Source organism: Microtus ochrogaster, chromosome 18, assembly GCF_000317375.1.
Source record: "Microtus ochrogaster isolate Prairie Vole_2 chromosome 18, MicOch1.0, whole genome shotgun sequence".
Lineage (NCBI taxonomy): Eukaryota > Metazoa > Chordata > Mammalia > Rodentia > Cricetidae > Microtus > Microtus ochrogaster.
Window position 1 is genome coordinate 35,827,265 of NC_022020.1, and position 13,921 is coordinate 35,841,185.

General features: G+C 37.8%; 1 pseudogene; it reads left to right on the forward strand.

Annotated features, from left to right (window-relative positions):
- The first annotated feature begins 1,883 nt into the window (after positions 1–1,883).
- On the forward strand, positions 1,884–9,216 carry LOC101990721 (annotated as a pseudogene).
- The last annotated feature ends 4,705 nt before the right edge of the window (positions 9,217–13,921 follow it).

Genomic DNA, 13,921 nt, shown 5'->3' on the forward strand with positions numbered 1-13,921 from the left:
GCCCAAGCCTTGCCTTTGCCAAAATGTTTAGGGATTCTGAGTGAATCCTGTTATCTTCCTGCATCTTAGCTATTTGCTGAGGTCTGGAGAATTACACTGGAAAAAGGACCCGGAATATCCTCTGCCTCGTTCTTCATCTTGATAATGACTCACACAGGCTCTGACACATTAAGTGAGGGACAGGAAATGGCTTAATGAATGCCATAAGCTAGTACAATTTTTTTTTTTTGGAAAAAAAACAGTTGTCTTTGGGCTAAACTGTACTTAATCTCTAACGAGTAGGGTGGATCTTCTTCCTAAAGACATTTACTTCTTCCTTTTCTTACTTGGAGCCAGTTGAAGTCCTGAGCCAGCAGCTAGACTTCATTGGAAGACTGATAACCCCCATGCCCAGTAATCCCTTAAGATTGTTTTCTCACTGACTTGTGTTCCAAAGGCAGAGTACAGGGTCCATGCAGCTATAGGGATAACTCAGGTCATAAACCTACATTTGCTAAAAGATTTATATTCCAGTACAAATGGAAAAAACAGCTGTTCACTCTTAGATAACATTTTTATAGGCATGGTTGAACTCCTTGCCTAATTGATTGGGGAGGTCATTATGTTAGCTCCAGGTAATTAACATTGCCTTGCTCTAAGAGATATCTCAGCTCATGCTATCATTTCACCCTTCAACTTCCTTCTGTAAGAGCTACAAGTTAACTTTACTATGCTTCAGGCTCTTCAGCACTCTCCATGTTATTAAGTGACAGAACCCTGCTGGAGAATGTCAGCATTAATTGCAGTAAAGCAATCCTATCCGTGTACAAAAACAAACAGAAACACCTCGAGGATTCCTCCGTGATACAATAGTCCTTGAAGTCGATGACCTATTAAAGTTACATCCGGCTCTGCTGATTAATTTTGTTCATATTTTCACACCCTATAGCTGGTAATATTTCCATAAGAGGAAATCAATAAGAATCTCTTCTTATCTCTCACACAGCACCTGTGAGGCCCATGAATGGTTGTGTATGCATCATGTTGATACCTGTGAGAGCGATTAGAGTTTGCGGAGGTATACAGAATGTCTTATATAGGGAAGTTTCTTGTGAAAGGGACCTCAGTGCTAATATAGGGCACAAAACAGATTACATAGTGGTGGAAAATGCTCATGAAATGTGAGATTCGGTTTTAGATTGTCAGTCTTTACAAAATCAGAAACTGAAACCCTGTACAACCAAACTATTGCAAATGCAGTCAATAGCAGAGGCCCAATGAGAATTTGACATAAAAAAGCACATCACTCAGCCTTCGTCTGTTGTTGAGACAAGTAGCAGCAGTGCATGGTAACAAGGCTGTCCTACGGTCTGATTCTATAAACTGGAGCTACAACACTTAGTAAAGACAGAAGATATCGACTATGTGATTTCCCCCACTCTGCACTGTAGTATCAATCAGAGTAAGATGTGAAGTTTTTTAAATAAGGAAAATCTTGTTGGTTGATAGACACAGCTGAATCGGATTGTCTATGAAGTACCAATAATAATAAATACTTGATCAGTAGTTACCACCACATAGCAGAGAAGTTTTTCCTGGTATTTTTCTCCATCATTTCTTTAGAGTCCCATCCTTTGGCAACTAAAATTAAAAAATGTTAAAAATGAAATAACAAACAAAACCCTGAGAAACACCACACACACACACATGATATTTTTTTCCAGATAATAAGTTTCTACACTCATGCAGCAAGCTAGATCAAGCCAAATTACAAGTATAGCAACAGGGTTATGGCTCAGAAAAGAACAACTCCCAGGTGGGTTCCCTGGTCTCAGAGAACAAGGCCAGAGAAGTTGCCCCCCAAGCTTGGGATGGGAAGTTTTATAAACATTAGGTGAGGGGTGATGATTGTCCAGACCAGAGCTGAGATTGTGACCAAGTATGATCAAAAGCTAAGTCCCTGGGAGGGCACTTGAGTGTCATTCCTTTGCTCAGCATTGGGGAAAGTATGGCAGAAGAGGTTATCCAGCTTGTGCAGAGATGAGCCGGAAGCTCTAACCAAACAACCCCTACTCTGGGAAATAAGGAAACACAGTCACTATTTGTCACTATTTATAAAATCTGTATGTGCCAGCCCTTCATGAATCATTGTTCCTGGAGATGCTGCTATGCTTCAGTTGTTAAGCTGTGGCTTCTAGTGGGCATTTTGCTTCACAAAATATTTTGATTTTACATACTTCCTGAAGGAAATACTACTTTTCCTGTTAGAATTATTAGTCAGATTCATAGTCATGTCCTCCATAGATGAAAGTATTTGAATATTTGGTTATTATTGATGATACCATTTGGAAAGTGTAGGAGATGCAGATTAGAAGAGTTTCACTAGGAGTGGACTTTGAGATTTAAAGCTTCCTGCCACTTCCAGTTTCCTCTGTCTGATTCATGCTGGTGGCTCAAGATGCGAGCTCTCCATTATCTCCGTTCCTGCTACCATGCCTGCCCTGCTGCTGCCCTGATCTGATGGACTCTTATCCCTCTTGAACTGTAAATCTAAGTAAACCATTCCTTTTATAAATTGCTGTGGTCATGGTGTTTCCTCAAAGCAACAGAGAAGGGAATGAAACACAATATGTGTGAAGTATCCATTGGCTGCCAATTCAGGAATGAAATCCATCCTGCTTGCTTTGCAAATGCTCCTATGACTTCAAAATCTTAATTCCCATGCCTTAAAAATTGGTTTTGTGTTTTTGTTTTGATAAGACCCAGTGTGATAATGGAAATTCATAAAGTTGAACACCAATTATTTTGGGTTTTGATTTATAAGTCCCTTCTACTAAACAGCATTTGAATGCATGAAATGCTTTTACAGATTGGCGTCAGGGGCTCATTGCTGTTTCTTATATGATTCTGACACTGATATATAATAATGGGATGCCATCTGTGCTTGCCAAGCTGTGTGATATGGCATAGCTGCAGCTTTAAGGCAGGGTTCTGAGTGCTTTACTTTCCCTAGTGAAGAATTTAAACAAAATGCCTCTAACTTTGGTTAATCACTTTGGTCAATCAAACAAACTGCACTCTGACAGTGGCACTTAAGGACAACATTAACCATTTTGTCATGGCTGTTGAATCGAAAAACAACTTTTAAAAATGTAGGCAGTTTGCAAATGGTGTGCAGACAAGTATATGAATAGTTACACCAAGAAAGACTGCAGAAGCACGCATGCTTGACTTAGCTTCCACGTGGTAGACTGGAGAGACAGGAATCATGGAATAATAAAACTACTTTTAACCTTCCGTGCACTCTTGATTCTCTCACACCTGTTAGGTTTCTTAGAAAACATGATTTCTTTAAGGAATTTTTCCCTTGTCTGCTTCTACCACTCTCAATAAGGGGCGTGTGAAATTTATACACAGCACTCAAGTTCAGAGTGAACTAAAAACAGAAGCGTTAGCAAGAACTAGAGGATAACTTCAAAGCCCCTGTCACGACTTTATCCTACTGCAGCGACATAACCCTACGTGACACAGCTGAAGACTAAGGGTGTTGCCTTTGTCTAAAAGGAAATATACTTCCAATATTCTGAAGGGTTTATTTATAGATTAGACGTTAAAGAATACAGGTAATTCCTTTTGAAAAGATGAAACTCACTTTTCATGAAGTCCCCTAAGGAATGGCCCATGGTATCTGAAACTTTGCCAAATCACATATGTCTGGATATATATACATGCATGTACATTGTTTTTCAACAAATCTGTTGAAATCAGTTACTTGAAGAAATAAATATCACACAGAATGAAAATGTTATTAAAATTATGAGAGTTTCTTATACAAATTTCTAGGTCTAACAGTGAATTGAGTAAAAACTGAGTTTACTTATAATGGGTAGATTGAAAGAATCTAAACTTTTAGTTTTTCCATATTGTGTTACATTTAGACATTTAGTTCATTGATCTTTTTTAGTGATTTTTTATATTTTATTTATTTTTATTGTTTTTAGAGATATAATATTTTCTTCACTCTCCTCCCTTACTTTCCCCTCCCCTTCTACCCTCTCCCATGATCCCTCAGGAGATCCTGCCTTTTTCTACCTCCCATGTGGATTAGATCTATGTATGTCTCTCTTAGTGCCTTTTTTGTTGTCTAGGTTCTCTGCGATTGTGAATTGTAGGCTGGGTTTCCTTTGCTTTATGTCTAAAATCCACTTATGAGTGATTATGTATTGTATTTGTCTTTCTGGGTCTGGGTTACCTCACTCAATATGATTTTTTCTAGATCCATCCATTTGCCTGCAAATTTCAAGATGTCATTATTTTTTTTTACCACTGTGTAAATGTACCACATCTTCTTTATTGGTTCTTCAGTCAAGGGGCATCTAGGTTGTTTCCAGGTTCTGACTATGACAAATAATGCTGCTATGAAAATAGTTGGGGATATGTCCTTGTGGTATGATAGGGAATCCTTTGGGTATATACCTAAAAGTGGTATTGCTGGGTCTTGAGGTAGGTTGTTTTATAATTTTCTGAGAAATCATCATACTGTTTTTCAAAGCAGCTGTACCAGTTTTTGCACTCCCACTAGCAATGGAGGAATGTTCACTTTACCCAGCATCCTCTCCAACATAGGGTATCATCAGCGTTTTTGTTCTTGGCCATTCTTACAGGTGTAAGATGAAATTTTAAAGTTGTTTTGATTTGCATTTCCCTGATGTCTAAGGATGTTGAGAATTTCCTTAAGTGTCATTAAACCATTTTAGATTCATCTGTTTAGAGTTATCTGGTTAGGTCTGTGCCCCATTTTTTATTGAATTTTTTGTTCTTTTGATGACTAATTTCTTGAGTTCTTTGTATATTTTGGAGATCAACCCCCTGTCCAATGTGAGGTTGGTGAAGATCTTTTGGCATTCTGTAGGCTGCCATGTTGTCTTGTTGACCATATCCTTTGCTTTACAGAAGCTTCTCAGTTTCAGGAGGTATCATTATTATTTGTTTCTCTCAGTGTGTGTGCTACTGAAGTTATATTTAAAAAGTGCTCTCCTGTGCCAATGCGTTCAAGTGTACTTCCCACTTTCTCTTCTATGAGGTTCAGTGTGGTTGGTTTTATGTCAAGGTCTTTGATCCATTTGGACTTGAGTTTTGTGCATGGTGATAGATATGGATCTATTTTTATTCTTTTACATGTTGATATCCAGTTATGCCAGCACCATTTGTTAAATATTCTTTCTTTTTTATTTTATAATTTTTGATTCTTTGTCAAAAATTAGGTGTTCATAGCTGTGTGGATTGATATTTGAGTCTTCTATTCAGTTCCATTGGTCTTGATCCTCCTGTCTGTTTTTATGCCAATACAAGGCTGTTTTCAGTACTGTAGCTCTGTATTGTAGTCACTCTAACCAAATAAGTGGAAGACCTGCATACCAAGAGCTTTAAATCTCTGAAGAAAGAAATTGAAGACACCAGAAAATGGACAAATCTCCCATGCTCTTGTGTAGGTAGAAGTAACATAGTAAAAATGGCAATCTTACCAAAAACAATCTACAGATTCAATGCAATCCCCATCAAAATCCCAGTAAAATTCTTCATAGACCTTGAAAGAATGATACTCAACTTCATATTGAAAAGGAAAACACCAGGATAGCTAAAACAATCCTGTACAATAAAGGAGCTACTTTATCACCACCCATGACTTCATTGATCCTTTTAAACAGAAATGTAAAAGCCATTACTATTGACCACTAACCATTTCTTGTTTGCTCCGTCTAGTAGGGTAAGTTGGCATTCTATCCTCTGCAGTTATGAGGAGCTTGACATGCAACAAGTTTTATTTGGTTGATTATCTGAACTGGGTAATGCATGTTTCTTTGGGGCTTGAATATCTTATGAATGATACAGAATTTTCTTAATCGCTATTAATGGCTTCTCTCTCTGTATTTCCTTCCCTCCTTCCTTCTGGTTTTACAAGACAGGATTTCTCTGTGTAACAGTCCTAGCTTTCTTGGAAGTAGCTCTGTAAACTAGGCTGGCCTCAAACTCACTGAGATCTGACAGACTCTGCCTCTTGAGTGCTGGGATTAAAGACGTGTGACACCACCACCTGGCCTTTTATCTTTCAGTGTTCTTGATCATTTCTTTTCCTTCTGCTTTGTTCTTTGGTTGTTAGAATTACACAAAAGTGTTTTTTACCTGTACAAGATAAGTATGTAACAGAAACAACACACATATCTCAGAATTATAAGCAACTGAAAGTTTGGAGTTGTCCAATCAATCATAATTTAGACTGTTAGGAAATGGATAATTTAACAAAAATTTTAAAAACATTTCTTTCTTTATAGATGAAATCACTATGGTCTCAGGTTAATAAACTAGGAACTTAACAGTTAGGAGAAAACAATCAATTTAGCAACCTGTGAATATAATTTCAGATCTGTTCATTTTTTTGTGCAATGATTCATTTATTCTTAGGTATCCAGAAATTACTAATTTCCTGTCCTGAAGCCTTTATGCTAAAATCATAAATACGACATTTTTGTATTTATATGAATAAAACGATTAGGTCTTGTGAAGAAATCAGATGACTTTAGGAATCGAAGGAGGTGTCATGTTTGGTTCCCAGATTTGGGGAATGCCTTGGATGGATGACATTGCCTTTCTCAAGATAGTAGGGAAACATTGGCAGGGAACCAGTGGTCCCACTGAAGACTGTGAATTCTTATGTAGACATGTTAACTTGGAGTCTCCTTTGAGATGGCCAGTACCCACCTAGAAGCTAATTAAAACATATGTAACTCAGAATTGAGACTTGGATTTATAGTTATCTATGGATTAATTTATATCCTAAATGCATATTAAATTGTAGAGGAGTAAAAGCCATGTGAGAAGAGGTTTTATTTAAAGAAAGAGTTAAGTAATATAAATATTTACTTTGTAAGCTAAATGTTTATAAAGCAGACAGTGAAATGGAAGAACAAGAATTAAATAACTAAAATTAGGGAATACATACAATAATTTCAGCTTTACATAAATGTCATGTGAAAGTCACTTTATAGAATATTTTAATCATTGAGTATTATATAGCATTTAAAGAAAATCACACATAAATAGAAAATAATAAATTTTGTCATTGAGTTTTACATTTGGGGGTTCAAGTTCCACTTTATTAGCTGAGAGAAATGAAGCTGTTGTACTTAGTTAACTGAAAAAAATTTCAAAGTTGCTCTTCCTCTTATTTCTTAGCATCATCCCCCACCCCAAATCTAAATATTTGCAAAGCTAAAGTGAACTTATTCTTTCTTTGCTCCATATGTTAAATATTATTTTTATTCACTTAACTATCTCTTTTAAATATTCATTTTACATGCTGCTAATTATTATTATTGGAGAAAAAGAATTCTTCCCGGCTAATCAAATTCTAAATTTAACAACAAAAAAGTCTTACCTGATGTATGTGGGAGCCAATGATGATTTTAATTACAGACAGAAATTTATCTACAAAGCAACTGGACATTGACCTTCGCTTCCTAAACTAAATGTCCTGTAAAACAATTCAATCGGCTCACATTATGTTTACATCAATACAGCAGACAGAGCATTCTTGATGGCAGCAATTCAACAAAAAGGTAGGAAATAATAAATATTTAGGCTACAGTCAATGGCTAACTTAAGACACCGAACAGAGGATCAGATACCCAAACCACAGGTTCACTGTGGTCATCTGAAAACTTGAAAATCCAGTGAACACACCACTAAAGGTTAAATGAAGAATTCTCAGTACAGAAATCAGCCAGGGGAAAGCATGCATACACAAAATGAGACATTAAAAAATCTAACCCAAACCCAGTGTATTTTGGCCTCTAGGTATGAATCTCGTGTGTATTCTAACCCCAAATATTCTGGTCCTGTTATCGTAAATCGATCTCTACTGCTACTCCCTTCAATGGTAACATTTGAAAAAGGTCCTGGGAGGCTGAGAGAGTGATGGAGTGGCTCAAAACCCAGGAGTGGGGCCTCATGATCCTTGACGAGGTGCACACCATTCCAGCCAAAATGTTCCGGCGGGTACTGACCATTGTGCAGGCCCGCTGTAAGCTGGGTTTGACTGCAACCCTTGTTCGGGAAGACGACAAAATCGTTGACTTAAATTTCCTGATTGGGCCCAAGCTTTATGAAGCCAACTGGATGGAGCTGCAGAACAACGGGTACATCGCCAAAGTCCAGTGTGCCGAGGTTTGGTGCCCGATGTCTCCTGAGTTCTACCGGGAGTATGTGGCAATTAAAACTAAGAAGCGCATCCTGCTGTACACCATGAATCACAACAAGTTCCGAGCCTGCCAGTTTCTGATCAAGTTTTATGAGCGGAGGAATGACAAGATTATTGTCTTTGCCGACAACGTATTTGCCTTGAAGGAATATGCCATTCGGTTGAACAAACCTTTCATCTATGGGCCCACATTCCAGGGAGAGAGGATGCAGATTCTCCAGAATTCAAGCACAACCCCAAAATCAACACTATCTTCATCTCCAAGGTCGGTGACACATCCTTCGATCTGCCAGAAGCAAACGTCCTCATTCAGATCTCCTCCCACGGTGGCTCCAGACGGCAGGAAGCCCAGAGGCTGGGGCGCGTACTCCGAGCCAAAAAAGGGATGGTTGCGGAGGAATACAATGCCTTTTTCTACTCGCTGGTGTCCCAGGACACACAGGAAATGGCTTATTCTACTAAGCGACAGAGATTTTTAGTAGACCAAGGTTACAGCTTTAAGGTGATCACAAAGCTCGCTGGCATGGAGGAGGAAGAGTTGGCATTCTCCACCAAAGAGGAGCAGCAGCAGCTCCTGCAGAAGGTCCTGGCGGCCTCTGATCTGGACGCAGAGGAAGAGGTGGTGGCTGGAGAGTTCGGCTCTAGATCTGGCCAGGCATCCCGACGCTTTGGCACCATGAGCTCTATGTCTGGGGCGGATGACACTGTGTATATGGAATACCACTCCTCCCGAAGCAAAGTTTCCACCAAGCACGTGCACCCACTTTTCAAACGCTTTCGGAAGTGACACCCACCCTGTTACTCAGTTGAAGACTGGCTGCCTGGATCAGGGTTGAAAAAAGACTTCTCGGTCTTTCTCTCCAAGTCTATGTACTCTCCTACTGTTGATCTAATGCAACACCTGTTGACCGACTGCTGAGAAACTATCAGTGTTTGGGCTTTGACGTGGCCTTCATGGGTTGCCCAGGCTTTAAGAAAGAAAGAAAGAAAGAAAGACTGTTTTTGCTTGTTTCAAACTTTTTGAGAGTGGATCATTTCTGTATATAAAAGGTATACCATTTAAGGCACATTTGTCTTTATTCTACTGAATAAATTTAAAAAATGGGAAAAAAAAGAAAATGTGGTATTCATTGGGACAATGTCAACTCCATATTCATGTGGTAAATAACTTCAAAATTACCATTTTAAACTGTAAAAGAAAATTCCCTTTTAATCTAAATTAAGTTTACTCTAGGTTTCGTGCATGAGTATCAAGCACTCATGACTATTAAACTTACTACTTTCCAGGGACATAGCTACAATGATTATACAGAGAAGCACTACACAGGATAAACACTTGGTGTATCATGGCAATATTGTCACTGTGAGTGAAGATGCATTTTTGCAACAACTTCAGTGTACTATACTTTGAAAAATCTTAAGAAGATTTAATTCACTTAGCTTACTTACCTTAGATGTGATATGAGTTTGGCATATAACAGAAGCAACTATAAACTGCTGTAATCTTAATCCATCCTTTCTGCATCCAAAATGAGTGATGTATACACAGAGGTAGTTGTAGTTCTTGGCATTTGTTCATCCATTGCTGAGTTCTGAAAGGAAGGGCATCTAGATGCACGCATGCTTGACACTGCCCTAGCTGCTGTACACTGTCCTTGCTTGGCAAGGTTGTAAAGAGGCCCCATATGCTTTTCTCTACCGCTGGGGGAAAAGGTTAACATCAAATGCAACAAATTGACAAATCTTTAGAAAATTAACTTAAACTTCAAAATCAGCAATGTTTTTCTTAAAAATTTTAAGATAAAAAGAGCACATAGCGGGAAAGTGAGGTGTGAGGGCTGTCACAGACCTCTCGCTGTAGCATTTGTGAAGCTGAGGTAGGGCAAGAGGTCATGAGTTCAAAGGTCATGTAGACTGTATAGCTAGACCTAGTTTCCAAAACAACCAAATTAGAAAAAAATCAAACAACAAACCCAGCACCAGTAGCAAAGAGAAAAGCAAAAGTCAGTAGAGAAGGAAATGTGTTTAAAATAACAAATAAAAATTATCCATGTTTAGAAAGTCACAAGAAATGTCATTGGTTCCATTCACTGACATTTCTGCGAAGATTTTCACTGTTAATCTAGAATGTTTCAGCTTCACCTTATAGACATTTATGATACATAAATAGAAAAGGAGGAGGAAAGTTTGGCACCACAGATTGCATAAAGGAAACATTGATGTGAGATTCCCCTCTGTATGCTGTGAATATATTTTATTACCATTGGCTGATAAAGAAGCTGGTTTTGACCAATGATTTAACAGAATATAGCCAGGCTGGAAGTAATATATAGGATCAAAAGAAGCCAATGCCAGAGACAGACACCTCCATAGGATATAAGAGCTAGCTAGCAATATTGTAAAACTATTGGCCAATCAGTGTTGTAATTGATACAGATTTCTGTGTGATTATTTTTTTTCTGGGCAGATAGGAATGAAGAAGCAGCCTCCTGCCAACAAAACATTGTAGGGATGGATCATGTGGCATTGTGAAGGCATAGTTATCAAAGGAGTCAGACTTATTACTTTACTAGATGCTAAATCAACAATAAGTTTAAAAAAATAATGTAACTGGTAAACCTATACAAATAGGAGATGGGAGAACATAGCATTTTATGCACTGTATGTGCAATATCTCTGGTTGTCTACAGCGACTCTTTTAGTGTGGTATTAATGCCTTGTCATTATTTTCTTCATGTGTAAAGTGTGTACTACAATACTCCAAACATAATTTCAGTGAGAAATGAGTAAGATAATAGTTCTGAAGTGGTTAGCAATGTGCTTTCTTCTTAATAATTGGTTTTTAAGTGTCAATAATTAAAGTTGTTCTTATTATGCTCATTTACACATTCCAGTTATGAATTTATTACAATTCAAGTTCCAATTCACCATACTTGTGATGCTTTTTACTGTTAGGGGACCTAGAAGCCAGTTCTTTCCAGATGACTCAGCAGTAGACACTGTCAACAGAAGGGGCTGTCCTACTGCTCAGGTTAGAAAATGGAAGAACTATTAGCACACATCTGATCTGCTTTGGGGCTAGCTGTGGCCCCTGAACACTGGCCCCTGGCAGTCACTTATTCTGATGGTGACTATATTCTGCAAGAGGTCTTAATTTCTGTCTTAGAAAAAATCCTTTGAGTTTTTAATTTTTCCCACTGTTCAATTATCCTGCCTCTGAGGCAGTTGTTGAATTCTGTACTTGCTACTTTAGGACCTTTTGATGCAGTGGTTTTCACCCTCCCTAATGCTATAACCCTTTAATACAGTTCCTCATCTTTCAGTGACCCTCAACCATGAAATTATTTCACAGTGGCTTCATAACTGTAAATTTGTTATTGTTATGAGTTGCAAATATCTGATATGCAGGATATCTGATCTGAGGGGGTTGAGATCCACGGGTTGAGGATGGCTGCTGTAGAATATTTGACTTAGTTCAATAGGAATTTTTTATTTCAAGTTACTCGACACTTTTCTGTCTCTGAACTAGATGCTAGCTGATGTAAGATACAAAATATCTAAAGTACGGAAAACTGACCTGCTTAAGTCCACAGAATTGATAACTTGTAGGGCTCAGAATTATGACTAATTAAAGATGCAAATTGTTACCCATTTATCCCACTGGATTCACTCTCAATCCACATCTTTCTCATACTACAAGAAGTTTATTTGAAGTGCAGTTTACCATCAGTCAATAGGGATCACCGGCAAGGAGTGTGGGGTTGGGGAGGGAGCATTGAAACCCTGCTCTCCCAGCTCTCCTGGCAGAGTTGCTGTTGTATGCTGTTGATAAATGGCTTCAGCTCCTATCAAAGACCCCTAGAGACTCTCTGCTGCAGACTATTTCCATTTTCTGATAACACTCTATCTAAAACTAAGAGAGATTATTTAGCACTGTCACATAGCAAAACATTACTGCACTGCCTCAAATGGTTTTTTTTCAATACCTCACCACGCCTTTGCAAAATGTCTCTTCATTAGATACTCCTTAAATTCCCCTAATTTTTTTTATACCATCTGTAGTCTGCAGGGACCTTGACCAAAGAATTAATACTCTGTATTCTCTGACCTAACTCACAATACCTCATTGATAACTGGTTATCAGGCTAAGTGCAAAGATTTACAGCATGTATTTTAACATTCTGCATATTTTTATTTGGGATTTAATCATCTAGGCGGGCTAGGGAGATGGCTTCATGGATAAAGCTCTTGGCCTGAAGAGCAAGAGAACCCATGTAAAACTTCAGATGGATTAGTGAGTCTTTGCAATCCTAGCACACCCCTAGAAAGCACTGGCATAAGATTCATTGGAAGCTCAGAGTACAGACTTGGTACTTGCACTGTAAGTACCCAAAGAGACCTTGCCTGCAACAAGTGACAGGATGCAGAAATTGTCCTCTGAGCTCTACGCATTTGCTGTGCCATAGACATATCTATCTATCTATCTATCTATCTATCTATCTATCTATCTATCTATCTATCTATCTATGTATCTATCTATCATCTATCTATCTATCTATCTATCTATCTATCTATCTATCTATCTATGTATCTATCTATCTATCTATCTATCTATCTATCTATCTATCTATCTATCTTTTTCTCTCTGAAATCATCTAGAGAAGTAAATCCATCTTGAATGTTTGCAAAATATTCTTAAATATATAATAAAGTTTATTACGAAAAGAAATATTATATCTGTCAATGTTTTCTAAACTTGATTTTCATTGAAGTAGATGTATTTAGACTTTTTTTCTGAAATATGTCATTTCACTTATAGCAATATAATGATATAGACAAACACATAGATAGCTAGGATACTGGTAGGTAAGTAGTCAAAAATTTCTTGAAGCTTTATCTGTAGGCATTTCATTTTCAAATTATGGGCTTATACTTTATGTATTTACACACAACAGTGTATTTTTAGAATTATACCTAAAGTTAGGCTGTATACATTCAAAATACTAATATTGCCAAAATTTTTTTGAAGTTGTACTAAGTTCTCTTTCCACTAAGAAGAAATTAAAATTTCAATTTTCTATTACATTTTCAACACGGTCTAATATGTAAGAATGTAATATAGTGACTACTTTTATTTCTCTTCAGGCCAGCATTAGTAAGATTAAGTCCCTTTTGTAAATTTGTAAATTTTTCGAGTTGGAGAGAGGGATCCTTTTAGGCAAAGGGTCTTTAATAACACCGGCTAAACAGTGGAGTCTGAAATCAGAAGTTTAGACTCTACTCACATCCAGAAAAAATTAAGAAATCTTCTCTTTTGGTTTCTCTAGGAGGAGGTAGGGAGGAAGATATAGCACTGTAGGAAAGAAGGTTTAGTTAATATGACCTATGGCAGAGGTGGAGGAGTGGGTTATAGGCTACTTGAAAAGGGTCATTCTCTTTGAAACAAGGAAATGGGACTTCATTACTGTGTGACCTTGACATGGCTGTTGTTTGACTTCTATCTCCAGATGACCAGGGCTACCTCTGTTTTTGTGCTCCCAGCCTTCTCTGCTTTGGGTTCCAGTGGTCTTTGTTCCCTAACACCTTCTTTTATGGTCACCATTTGTAGTTTGTACGTTATTTCAGTGCATTCTGCTCAGCAGTTATTATTCATGTTTCCTTGCTGAGTGCTATATTTGGAGCAGT